The sequence below is a fragment of the Canis aureus genome, chromosome 10, assembly GCF_053574225.1.
Source record: "Canis aureus isolate CA01 chromosome 10, VMU_Caureus_v.1.0, whole genome shotgun sequence".
Lineage (NCBI taxonomy): Eukaryota > Metazoa > Chordata > Mammalia > Carnivora > Canidae > Canis > Canis aureus.
The window spans coordinates 62,948,800-62,962,589 of NC_135620.1; the positions used below are offsets into that span (position 1 = coordinate 62,948,800).

Here is a 13,790-nt window from a genome sequence, read left to right on the forward strand (position 1 = left end):
TGAGATGAGAAGACAACGTGGTAAAGAGGCTTCAATATTCTGAACAAAATGTTCAGAATACATTTAGAATGGAACCGTAGAAGATTTATAAGCTGGGCTCAGGTTAGCCTGATTAGGTATATGATTTAGTGAAACGATACTAGCGCTGAGGAGAGGAATAACACTGAGAGACTCATCAGAGGGAATACTACCATATCCCAACTGAGCGATGATGAGGGTCTGAACCAAGGAGGTCAAAAAAGAAACAAGAAAAGAACTAGAAAGACCATTCAGAAGTGGGATAGTCAGATCTGGGTCAGAGAGGTAATAGGATACCTAGTCGTGTGACTGGTCACTAGGGAAATTCTGAACTGAGATGGGAAGCCCGGATTAAGAGCTAAAGAAGGAGAAGATTCAAGGAGAAATCACTGAGTTTGGTTTAGGCTGGACATGTTCAGTTTGAAGTATATACAGACATTCAAGTGAAGGTACTTCAGGGGCTGACAGAAAGTATAGCCCAGGGATGGAGCAGGCTCACAGTTTATGCCATAGGAGTACATGAGACATCTCAAGAAGAAGATGTAGAGGGAAAATGAGTGAAGGACGAGGGCCTCAGAAACACTGACATTCAGGGGGCACCTGGGTGGCACAGTCCATTAAGTGACTGACTCTTGGTTTCTGCTCAGGTCATGATCTCAGGTTGTGATCTTAGGGTGGTGAGATGGAGCCCCGAGTCAAGCTGTCTGCTCAGCTCATGGAGTCTGCTTAAGACTCTCTCTCTCTCTCTCTCTCTCTCTGCCCCTCCTCCCACATGCTCACACGTGCTCACTTTCTCTCTAAAAATAAATAGATCTTTTTTAAAAAGAAGAAGTGCTAACATTCAAAAACAGGAAACAGCAGTCACAGGTGCAAAAGGCAACTCAGAGACAGCAAGGGCAGAGAAAGAGGGGTGAGCAACAAATGCTGGGGAGAGACCACAGGAGGCTAGAGCTGAGATGGGACCTCTGGATTCCCCCCTGGAAACCAAAAAGTCATTAGATTCAGAAGGAAAAAAAAAAAAAAAAAACCAGGAGAGAAAATAAGATTGGCAAAATGTTGATCACTGCCAAAGCTGAGCCACAGGGACGAGGGTGTTCATTCTGATATCTCTGCTTGTATATGTTTGAAATTTTTTTCCAAATAAAAAGTCGAAAAATTGAAAACAAATTAACATATAAAAAGAATAAAATTAAATGCCATTATTGGCTTTTAAGATCAGGGTTTCAGTGGAATATTGAGTGGCAAGTGGGAAACAAAGAAGAGGGGGCAGCTGGTATCTCATGTCATATTTTGAGCTTCGCTGGCAATGTGATATAGTGACAGGGAAGGACTGGGCCCTGTGCCTGTATCATTCATTCAGTGTCACTACAGGAAACAGATGACACTCAAATTAGGATGGTTCTCCAAGGGTTTAATAAAGGGAGTATTTATAGTGTAAGAGTATGGTATTAGGGAAGCGTAAAGAATAGTACGGTATCCCTGGTGCTGGTGACAGTGGCGTGTTACCACTCGTTATCACAAGGCAGCTAAGCATGTATTTCTCAGGGGTGTGTGTTGAGGGTGGTGGTGCCGACAGTTCCTCTGGCTCAGCACGGTCTCTGCTTTATGCTGGTGTCCAGCTGGGCTTGCTTGCTCTATGCAGATCAAGATCTGGTCCGTTCCACATGGGTTCATTCTAGGGCCCGGACTGAAGAGGCAGCAGTGCCCAGAGGAAGCTCTTCTTATGGAGATGGCAGAGGCACAAAAAAGGCACAAGGAAACACATGATGCTTCTGAAGGCCTGGGCTTAGAAACGGCAAAAACTATTGGTTCCACTCATCAGCCAAAGCAAGTCATAACCAAGGCCAAAACCAAGGGCAAGGGACAATAGACCTCCATGCATACTAGGAGGTACAAGGAACTGGGGCCAATAATCCTGTCTCTCACACATCCTAATGTCAAGGGAGGGAGTGCTTAGCAGAACTCCAAAAAAGTCATGAGAAAAGGGCTCCCTTGAGAAGAACTCTGATCTTCCATCTGAGAGAACCTGAGGAGCATCCACAGGGAGGGTGCCAGGGGAATAAAACATCCTGACCTCAACTAGGTGTCCTGCTCGGGCTTCTCACCCTCTGATGAGGTCCAAACAGGTCAGCTTCCCAGGGCAGGTGGCAGTGCAGGAAGAATGGAAGCATGTCTGGAGGGGCAAACAGAGGACATAGGCACTAGTCAGCTATGAGAAGAAGACAAAGGGGAGGGCAAGATGGTGGGCTGGCAGCAGAGGAGGCTTAGCACTTGAACAAAACCCTCATCTTCCTCTAGCACAGCCCAGGAAAATGGGGAACCCCAGGGCTCAGAAGTTGTAGGAAATCCTCTAGGTGGCCTGCACTGCCTCCCTGGGCATCTGATCTAAGGGGATCATGGGCAGGCACCAAGCCCTGAGAGAGAGGTTTTTCCTCTCGCAAGGAAGAGACACAGCTGGAGGTGGGAACAGGCAATTAAGACTGATTGTCTGACTCAGCAAGAAAATTAGCCCACGACAGCTAATGATAGTCAAGGGGAGGCAAGTTGCTGGTGGGAGCCAGGAGCGGGCAATCAATGTGGAGACGGACACCTTGGAGGACATGAGAAGATGCTTTATGTCTTTATGTCTTTATGCTTTATGCTTTATGTCTATGGCTCTAGGGACACACCTCCCGAAAGGGCATTTTACTGAGGTCAACAGAAACAGGCTCCTGGTAGGCTACAAGGAAGCTCTTCATGTTTGTGCTGGTAACATTTCTGGAGATAAATAAAGGTAGAATGGAGCCAGTGTACTCATGACAATTGACAGCAAGTTTCTAAATACAATAAACGTGTTATTTTATAAGTAAAAAGACTTTATCATTGGGAGGCAAAATAAAACTAAGTTCTAGATTTTATATGTCCAGAGTCCCAAATCAGGGCTCATATGCTTTATTAGGGACACACACACACACACACACACAGTAGAAGTAGTGCCCCCAAGCAGGCATTAGAAAGACAGATGTTAGATTATAGACATCAATACTATGGACTCTGGAGCAAATGGCCTGGATTCAAAGTGAGCTTAGCTATTTACCTTAACCTTGAGCCCGGGCAAGAGCAAGTTACTTTACCCTGTGTCTCAGTCTCTCCCCCTGTAAAATGGAGGCAATGATCACACAGCCTAGGGTTGTGAACATGATGAGTCATTAGATGTGAGCACCTGCTGGCGTGTTGGGCAATGGTGCATACAATTTGAAAGTTAGCTCTTATGATTATTGGCAGACTCAGGGACAGTGTCCTGCCTCAGATCCAGACATCCCTACCCTCTGCCACTTCGCAGACACTTGTGTGTCACAAGTGGGAGCCTGGGGAATGGAGTGTTCCAGCCTCTACCTGAGCTTAGCTTTCACCTGGATCTCAAGCCCAGCACTGAGCATCTCTGAGTCAGGAATGCTCTCATCATCGAAGGCTGGACTCTGGAGGAAATTTCCTTCCTCAGTGAGTGCTCTGACCATCCTACCAACCGTAGACTCAAGATTGATGAGAACAATTAAGGGACTATGGAAGGGGTCCTAGCTGCTGAAGGAAATCAGCATTTTTATGAAAGGTGTAACAAACCGACAAGAATGACATTTACCCTGGGGAAAAGAACGGGTTTGACCGAGGCAGTCATCACCGAATGCGTGTTCCAAGAGTGGTTGCTTCTCTCCCTGTCCCCTGAAGCTTTCTGACCTTTGGCTTTTGAGGGTTGGGGTCTCTCCCCTCTGCATCTCCCTTTTTCTCTCACTTCTTTCTGTCTCCTTCTACACCTTTCCTTTTGTCCCTTCTCCCTCAGCTCCCTTTCTCTTTTTTAAAGACCTGCTGGCTACCTGGCTGGCTCAATCAGTAGAAATGCAACTCTTGGGATCCCTGGGTGGCGCAGCGGTTTGGCGCCTGCCTTTGGCCCAGGGCGTGATCTTGGAGACCCGGGATCGAATCCCACGTCGGGCTCCCAGTGCATGGAGCCTGCTTCTCCCTCTGCCTATGTCTCTGCCTCCCTCTCTCTCTCTGTGACTATCATAAATAAATAAAAATTAAAAAAAAAAAAAGAAATGCAACTCTTGATCTCAGAGTTGTGAGTTCAAGCCCCATGTGACATGTAGAGATTACTTAAAAATAAAATCTTAAAAAAAAAAGAAGAAGAAGAAGAAGAAAGAAACCTGCTTGCCTAATCCAATAGGACTGGGTCCTCATAAAAGAGAGGAAGGGGTGCCAGGGGTGTGTGCAGACAGAGGAAAGGACAGTCAGGAAGAAAAATCTCAACAGAAACCAACCCTACTGACAACTTAATCTTGGGCTTCCAGTTGCCAGGACTGTGAGAAAATAAATTTCTGATGTTTAAGCCAAAAAACAAAAACAAAGCAAAGAAAAAGAAAACCTGCTTTACATTCGCTTTTACATGTGTCCGGTCCTTAGTTGTGGATCCGTGGTTCTCAGTACAACAAATTTTTTTCTTCCTTTCAATTCAACACCCAGCATCCATTTCAGCTCTGTCACTACCCCACTGTATGATGTTCAGCAATAATAATAGCAAACACATATTATGCTTAATAGGTGCCATTCCTTTTCTAAGTGCTTTAGGTATAAAGTTAACTGATTTCATTGTCAGGACAACCCACGAGGTAAGGACTTTTAGTATTGTATTTATTTAGTCACCAAGTACTTTAGTTTACCTTCCTGTAGTGCTCCCACCCATAGCAGACATCCATCCCCCCAATTCCTGTTAGACTAAGGAGTAACCACACATACCATTTTCTTTGGCCAGTGAAATAAAGGCAGAAGTGCCATGTGACATTGCTACAAAGAAACTTTAAAAGCCAGTGCGTGCTTTGCCATGTTCTCTTTTCACTGTGTCATGGTGACTGGCAGTGCCCAAACAGTGGCTGCTTGGTCAGCCTGGGTCTGAAGATAAAGATGGCATGGAGCAGAGACATAGTCAACTCATGAAGGACATATAGTGTGTATAAGAAGGAAACATTTGTTGTCTATCATTGAGATTTGGGGTGTCATCTCTTACTGCAGCATAATCTAGCCTATCCTGACGATTTCCCACTTTTCAGATAAGGAAACAGAAACATATTTAGAGTATGCCCAGTAGTCTTCCTCCAGAATCTGAGCTCCTAACCACTACTCTAATTATTTCTTTGAACTTCAGTTCCGGTTTATGAGCTGGGAATCTGTACCCTAACTGAAGGTAATGAATGCTATTTATTTTGGTCCCATCTATCTGGTTCTCATCCATTCCATTGCCTGCTTTCTTTTCAGCTGTGAGCATGCGAGGCGTATCTATTATGTGGTTGATACTGGTCAAGTTCAAGGCAACTGAAGAGTTCAAAGCTGCCTACTTCCTGATGCTCCCATCAGGTTTACAATCAGAGATCTCTACTATCCATGTTCCCAGCTCAGGACACCATCATGGAAAGAATTTCCAAACCTCTGCTTCTCCCCACCAGGCATCTTACTATTGGTGTTTGAAGAGGGATGATAATAATTGTTATTATTTATTAAGTATCTGCTATGCTCCAACAACTATACAAATATGATTTCTAATTCTTAAAGCCATACTACAAAGCAGGTAGTATTCCCATTCTTCTTCTTCTTCTTTTTTTTTTTTTTTTGTATTCCCATTCTTCTTGATGAGGAAACAGAGACCCAGTAATACTAAAAGATGTCTAAGATCACACATCTAATATGTTTTAGGTTCCTGATTCCATTTGAGAGCCATCTGACACTAAAGCCTACGTTCTTTCCACAAGGCTGCTTGTTGTAGCAAGTGCTGCTCTAGCTGGTCTTCTGGTGTTATCATCTGTGACCATGGAGGTACCTGAGTCTTTCGATATGTTCTATGCTAAATAATATTTAAGATGGTTTTGAAGATGGAAGAAAAGGGACAGTGAGCTCAATCTAGGTAAATTCCTAGAAAAGGCTTAATGTCACAGAAAAACAGTGAAGCCTGAAAAACAAGTAAAATGGCCCACTTTGAGGTTTCTACTTAAAATAATAAGGCTAAGCACAGTGCTGAAGAATCTTTGATTCAAAGCTTTCTGAGCTCTCAACCAAACCTTAATGAAGCAACCTCCAAAGGAGGCATTCCAATTAGCCCTATATTCCAGATGATCAGACCAGGACCCCAAAGTCCAATTTCCTGTCCCTGGTGCTCGTCTTGGAAATTTTCCCTATTGCGAAGCTATGCACCAAATACCACATGTACAAATAACTGCCTGATTTCTCCAACAGGCATATGTTGAGTCATTGATCATTGCTATGTTTCAATAAATATTTTTTCCTGATAATGAGCCAATTTGTCATCTAAAGCCAGATGTTGACAGGCCTGGCCTCTTTTTTTAAAAATGTATCATCATAATTATTAGTATTTGGTATTGCCATCTGGGTCACATTATAAAAAATAAGAGGCTTTCTTGTGCTTTTGGAAACCACTTCTTCCGGAATACTGTGTCCTCAAGACATCCCCTCACAGCATGGCCTCACAAATAGCAAGTCATTGGTGTAGGCTTCTCAAAACACTTCCTCCTGCATAATCCCATTTTCACCAAAACCCCCAAGTCATAATACCCCCTTATTCACGCAGCTGCCATTTACAGAGTGCCTGCAATATGCCAGACTTAAATGCCAGATGCTGTGAAGAATACAAAGCTATACAAATATATAGTCCTATCTCACCACTCAGTTAAAAGACATTAAGTAAAAAGTAGTGCTTTTTTGTAATGTTAAAATTTGAAAGCCATGTAGAGTATTTCACTTTCTTTTCTTTTTTGTTTTTTTTTTTAAGATTTTATTTATTTGACAGAGAGAGAGCACAAACAGTGGGAGAGGCAGACGGAAAGGAAAAGGCAGGCTCCCCATTGAGCCAGGGGTCCATGTGGGGCTCCATCCCAGGACTCTGGAATCATGACCTGAGCTGAAGGCAAGACGCTTAACCAACTGAGCCACCCAGGTGCCCTGATATTTCACTTTCTAGAGAGAAATCAAGGTTCTGTCCACTGTCAAGCCTCATTATGTCCCACAATAGGAAAAAGAGGGTGTTGAAATTCTTGGGAGGAAAGATGTTTCCTCTACCCTTCTCAGTTCTTTGGCTGGTCTAATAATCAAGTTAGCATAAGACATATTAACAGGAGGAAAACATACATACAAATTGGAGCTCTTAAGAATATGATACCCACAGGCACTCAGGCTGTTGAAGTCTACATGCCATTCTGAGCTAAAGAAAATCTTTAGGATTCAAAGGGGGAGGAAGACAACTCACAGGAAGATGGGAAGAGCATATGTTTGGTAAACAAATATTTGCCTTGCCCTGCAGAGACAATGGGACACGAGAGGAATTTAACCTCTAGGCCTGCAGAGCTCTGAATCCCCCACCCCCCAGCCCCCATCCCTGTCCTCCCAGCAGTTTATCACCCCAGTCCATATGCTTATCTCTGGTGATAGTTCTCCCTCTGGACCAGACCCTCTATCTGGATTCTTTGAGGCACTTTAGGGAGATGTAGGTTTTCCTTGAATCTGCCACTCTTGACTGTCTTCAGCTCAATATTGTCCATATGCCAAAATGGCACGTTTTGGGGAGACTTGTTCTGAATCCCTTCAATATGTATTGATCAGGCTTTATATTTCTTGGACCACAGTGCCAGGAAGTGGTGCTATCGGTGTGAATGGGAAGTTAACTAAAGTGCTAAATCCCTTTGCCATCTCCAGTCTCCATAGAGAGGCCTAAGGCTACATTCCCCCTAGAAAGGAACTTCTCTTTCTTGGAGTAAAACTAGCGTGGATCCTAGGAGAAGGCCACAAAATGCTTTCTCATAGTTCCACAGGAAATGACATCGGGCTATGAGTTAAGAAAAATTATCCAAAACACGGTAGGTTTAAGAGAGCACAACCTGTCCTTTCAATGTCATGCCAAACTGTAGTTTAACAGTTTTATTTAAGAATTATCCAATTTCGGGGATCCCTGGGTGGCGCAGCGGTTTAGCGCCTGCCTTTGGCCCAGGGCACGATTCTGGAGACCCGGGATCGAATCCCATGTCGGGCTCTCGGTGCATGGAGCCTGCTTCTCCCTCTGCCTGTGTCTCTGCCTCTCTCTCTCTCTCTCTGTGACTATCATAAATAAATTTAAAAAAAAAAAAAAGAATTATCCAATTTCGGAGTGCCTGGGTGGCTCAGTTAAGCATCTGCCTTTAGCTGAACTCATGATCTCAGGGCCCTGAGATCAGCTCCCTCCCCTCCCTGCTCAGTGGGGAGCCTACCTACTTCTCCCACTCCCTCTCCCTCTCCCCCTCCCTCTGCTTGTGCTCTCTCTCTCTCTTGCTCTCAAATAAATAAAATCTTAAAAAAAAAAAAAAAAAAAAAAAGGACCATAGCTTTCACATTAAAAAAAAAAAATTATGTAATTTCCCAGGAGGAGATACCATCCTCTGGCTTTGCCAGTTACTATTGAGGCTGAGACAGGTGACTTTGCCTGTTAACTTGTGGATTTGTGACTACTAGAGATGCAAATGATTTCTAACTAGTAGATAAGATAACCCCCAAAAGTTGTGGTTTTATTGCCCTGGAGGGCAGTAAACCAGTTTTGTATCTCACAGTGACCTTATTCTGAAGTTCTTTTTAAAATTGCCTGCATGTATCCTGTTTCTCTTCTTACTGGTTCCCTCAATAATTAATGAGTTAAATAAAATCTTTGACATGTGTTTATTCTATATTTTTGAGAAAGTCGTGTTTTTCAGCTTTTGAAATTTATACTTTGACAGAGGTCAGAGATCAATCCAGGGATAATAAGAATTCCTCTGCCTGGCCTTGTCCTCTGGCATGTATGTCCTTTGGGAGCCTCAAAGGGAGGAACCAGATGGGAAAGGATTCCAGGGTATGGGACCTTAGGTCCTGGCAAAATATCACCTCCATGGTATCGAATCAGGACCACAAGCAACGTCTTGTAAAAAAACAAAAACAAACAAACAAAAAACCCAGGAGATTAAAATTCAATTATCTGCAATGAAATAAAGTCCTATTGGATAATAACCCAAAATATAGAATAAACACCCATGAGTTCATTCTGATATAAATACATGACTGAGTAAATGAATGAGAAGTGACAAACTTCCCATACAGAAGAGTCCCAAACAATTTATGTAAATACTCTGCCCCTGAGGAGGAGAAACAGATCTCCCCTCCTCCATAAGAGTGGCCTGCACAGGACTTTTTTTTTTTTTTTTTAAGATTTATTTATTTATTTATGATAGACAGAGAGAGAGAGAGAAGCAGAGACACAGGCAGAGGGAGAAGCAGGCTCCATCCCGGGAGCCCGACGTGGGACTCGATCCCGGGTCTCCAGGATTGCGCCCTGGGCCAAAGGCAGGCGCTAAACCGCTGCGCCACCCAGGGATCCCCCCATAGGACTTTCTTCCAAAGAGTACGGTATGAAAAGAATGAAAAAAGAGTAACTTTACAAAGAAGAAATGTGGCGAGTACTAACTCAGCTTGATTTGGGTGAAGGTCAACAGTGATAATATTCACCCCAATACAATGTAATGAAAATGCCACTTAATTTCTATGGTCTTCTGAAAACACATAACCCCTGTCTAACCATGCATTCCTAATGGAGGTACATTTTGTAAAACAGCTGACCAGCATTCCTCAAAACTTTAAAGATCATCAAAAATAAGGGAAATCTGAGAAACTGCCCCGGTCAAGAGGCATTTAAGGAGACCTTAACTACTGAATGTAATGTGGAGTCCTGGATGGGATCTTGGAACAGGAGAGAAGGACATTAGGGAAAATTGGGGAAATTAGGAACATTAGGACATTAGGGACATTAGGGTACTTTGAGGAAATCTGAATAAAACATGGGTTTTAGTTAACAATAATGTATCAATATTGGTTTATTGTGACAAATGTACCATATAATGGATGATGTTAATAATAAGAGAAACTGGATGTGGGGTATATGGGAACTCTGTATTATCTTCATAATGTTTCTGTAAATCTAAAACTGTTCTGAAATAAAAAGTTTATTTAAAAATAAATTATAAGGGACCACTGAGTCTCAGTGGCTCAGTGGTTGAGCATCGGCCTTCAGCTCAGGGTGTGATCCTGGAGTCCCAGGATCGAATCCCACATTGGGCCTGCATGGAGCCTGCTTCTCCCTCTGCCTGTGTCTCTGCCTCTCTCTGTGTGTCTCTCATGAATAAATAAATAAAATCTTTAAAAGTAAATAAATACAAATAAAAATGAATCATAATACCACATACGGACTTCTAAAAAAGATTAAATTGAATCCCAATTCCACAGCTTATTGACTGTGACCTTGGATAAGTCATTTAACCTAAGTGTCATCCACAAAATGACGATACTATTATCTACCTCACAAGATGGTTATGAAGGCAAAATGCAAAAGCACCTGCTTCCCTGCACCTTGGCTTGAGAGCTATCAAAATGCACTTGAATGAACCTGGGGAGGAAATGCACTCTTAATTTGCCTGGAAAGGATGCCCTTTGCACCTTCCTGAAGCACTCTAGCAGCACCAGGTACAGGGCCCACCCAGCACAAAAGCAAACTTAAATGCTCAGCAGTTCCCAAAGTACAGCTCTAGTGCCCTCTCAACCTCTGAGGTTCTTAGTCTCCCAGGAGGGAAGGCTGGTGTGTAAAACCACCAGCTGTTGAGTTTGCTGGGCTGACCAGAGAAGAGTGAAGCCTGAGTGGGTGTGAGCGAAGGGGAAGGATGGTCCTCACTTAGAATAAACCCAAGCTGATTTGGCAGGTGATTAGCTAAGGAGATGGCCACACTTCCTTTCCCAGGGGCTTCTGTTTGGCTAGGGGAGGCACACAGCATACGTGGGGCCTGGGGCCCCTGGGAGCAGGCTCTGGGCAGAGCGCGGACACGCCCCAGCAGAACTCTCTGGCCCATGGCCTGGGCAGTGGAAAGATGACAGTCTGAAAAGCTGTCCTTTTTCTTACCCAATCACGGTTCATGATGTGTTACTGTGTGCAATAGGTTTGTCACCGCGCATTTCAGGGAACTTTGAGGATAGCAGGACTGTTAGGTCAGATCTGCTTTAATCTCTGAAGAGGAGGGACTCCTGTGCTAGGTGGGCATCGATATTTCCAGTTTCATTCATTGTAATGGAGACAACCAGATTCTTAGAAGGGGAGCGGCCCTTACCCATGCCTGTTTTATGGGAGCTCTACACCAGAGGGCAGTATGGGTGCTCAGTTCTAGAGATGCCCTTTTTTTCCTAGAGGGTATAGTTGAGTTAATGGGTCTTCTGGTAGCTTCTTCCTGAGTAAGAAAAGAGGAAGGTGGGTGAGTTTGTTTTCTGTCGCCGTGAAAGAAAGTACCACAAACGCAGCAGCTTAAAACAACACCCATTTGTGAGCTCACAGCTCCATGGGTCAGCAGTGGATTGCTTTCACAGTCACAGAGATGAGGCCATAATGGGTCTGGGTGGCTGGAGGGAGTGATCCGGGAAACCAGGCTTAGAACACTCAAGCCGTAAACACTGGCTAGTGTTATGCTAAAGCCACTTCAGCCAAGGCAAAGAAAAGGATATGATGCAGAGGCACTTTTGAGGAGCACAAGAGAGCAACTGAATAGGGATTGTTGCTGGGTTTACAAACTTCCCTTGATGTCCCTGAAATCTGACTTCAGATCAGAGTTTCATTTTCTAGGATAGGATAGTTGGGACTGTGTTCAATTCATCAGCCCACTGAAGCTTTTCTAAGTCTTAAAGCAAAACAAACCTCTCCTGACTCTAGAACTTTTTTTCTGTGGGCTAGACCTCTTGAAGGCTGTTCTTTAGTCTCTTTTCCAAGCTAGCCTGGAAAAAAATGAACCTTTTCAAAATGCAAAAATAGGTCTTCTAAATGCAAAAATAGGCTTAATCCTCCCTCCACTCTCTATTGCCTTTGCAACAGACCTACAGATTTTACTTAGGCTTAAAAAGAGGACACCAAAGCAGAATTGAGTTTAGTTGTACTGTCCGGCCTACCAGAGAGTAAACATAAACTCTGCCTTCCTTGTACTTCCCAAACATGCTGCATTTTGTTTGTTTGTTTGTTTGTTTGTTTGTTGATGAGAGAGAGAGAGCAGGGGAGGGGTAGAGCAAGAGGGAGAGAGAATATTAAGTAGGCTCCCCACTCAGCATGTAGCCTGACAGCAGGGCTCAATTTCAGGACTCTGAGATCATGACCTGAGCTGAAACCAAGAGTTGGACACTTAACCACCCAGGGCCACCCAGGCATCCCTAACATACTGCATTTTTCTTATTTTAAAGAATCGAAGCAGCTGAGGACAGGTCTGTGCTCTCTCTTGGTTGGAGACAATTTTTTGCAGCCAGTTTGTCAACCAGTTAGGAAGTTTTACTTCTTTCTCTCTTACTTAGTATTTAAAATTTATGGGATTCCGCTGTTCAAATTTGGTAGAGTCATATGCATTTAAGTGGTATCATTGGTTCCAAGATCTCAGGAGAGGCTAGATCTCACTACTGACTTCTTGGGATGCAATCACAAGAGAAAGAGCCTGTAAATGGGCTTTTCTTTCTTTCTTCTTCTTCTTCTTTTTTTTTAATGGGCTTTTCAAAGAAAAAATAGCAAATGCTCCTCTTTCTGCCTCTCTTGGTAATAGTCCCATTTACAGGATACAGTTGTTAATCCACAACAGGAAGAGGATGCTAAATTTGGTGGAGAGTGGAGAAGATGTTACAGTGAGGAGGGAGGAATTAACCTATGAAAACCCTTAAAAGGCTTATTACTTTGAGTTGACCTTGAAACATTTCATTGTCTACTTCTGTGCTGCCAGCTGGCTTCGCAATGGATAATAAAGTCTCCAAAAATACTCCTTGTAAGATGGCTGTTTGTCTTCAGTAATTTACCTTAGTGACCCTGGGTGGGACATTGCTTCATAAGGAGAGGTAAAAATCTCAGGAGAGTCATCAAGCTAGTCAACTGAATTACCAACAGCCAAATTGTCACAAAAAGCTAGTTACCCACTGCTTCCTTTTTGGCAGCCTTTCCTATGATTGAGGCTACATCCCACTTCCCTATCAAACCTGACTTTATGTTTCTGACTTTTATCAGTGCATTTCCATTCAGCAACCAAGCAGTCCTGGGCCAACGGAACTATCTAGTCGGTACTCCTAGCACATAGCAGGCACTTAAAATTCATTAACTGAATCCAACACTTCCTCCTTTATTTCCAAATTAACATTTTCTCTCAGCTGCATGGGGACTTCTTCCTTCCTGACTCTGGATGCAGTTCTCTACAACTCTGTACAGGACTTGCCATATGAGTAAAGAAAACCTATCCCCACTGTCCCAGACATTGCCTGGCCTGGATGTCACATACTTGTAAAGCTCCTAGGCATTCATTTTTTTTTTTAAAACCCACCCTGAGAACAGCTACACAGAAGCTTGTTGCTCCTCAGTTCCAGTGGACATTGGTCTTATGCAGGCTTTTTCTGACAAGTAAATTGTCAACAGATAGGGCTATTTTCTTTATTGACATCATGCTCTCTCCATCAGGTTGACACCAAAGAGAATGCTTTAAACTTTTGGGAACATGAGGGCCATGAAGAGGAGAAAGAGGAGAGAAGAGCAAAAGACCAAAATGGAGGTACTGTGAGAAAAAAATAATGCTGAGAGGGCACCTGGGTGCCTCAGTGATTGAGAACCTGCCTTTGGCTCAGGTCATGATCCCTAGGTCCTGGGATCAAGTCCCACGGTCAGGTTCTCAGCAGGGAGCCTGCTT

General features: G+C 43.6%; 1 long non-coding RNA gene across 15 annotated transcripts in view; it reads right to left on the minus strand.

The window, feature by feature from the left end:
- The window catches only part of LOC144322580 (uncharacterized), a 181,043-nt gene that overhangs the window by 144,877 nt on the left and 22,376 nt on the right, over window positions 1-13,790 (minus strand). For 12 of the 15 annotated variants that reach the window (XR_013388197.1, XR_013388200.1, XR_013388196.1 and 9 more), the window contains exons 3-4: window positions 11,208-11,324; window positions 2,093-2,191 (exon numbers count right to left, since the gene is read on the minus strand). This is a non-coding gene — a long non-coding RNA (uncharacterized LOC144322580). The remainder of the gene's footprint in view (window positions 1-2,092; window positions 2,192-11,207; window positions 11,325-13,790) is intronic. The other 3 variants (XR_013388201.1, XR_013388198.1, XR_013388202.1) reach the window with 2 other exon arrangements.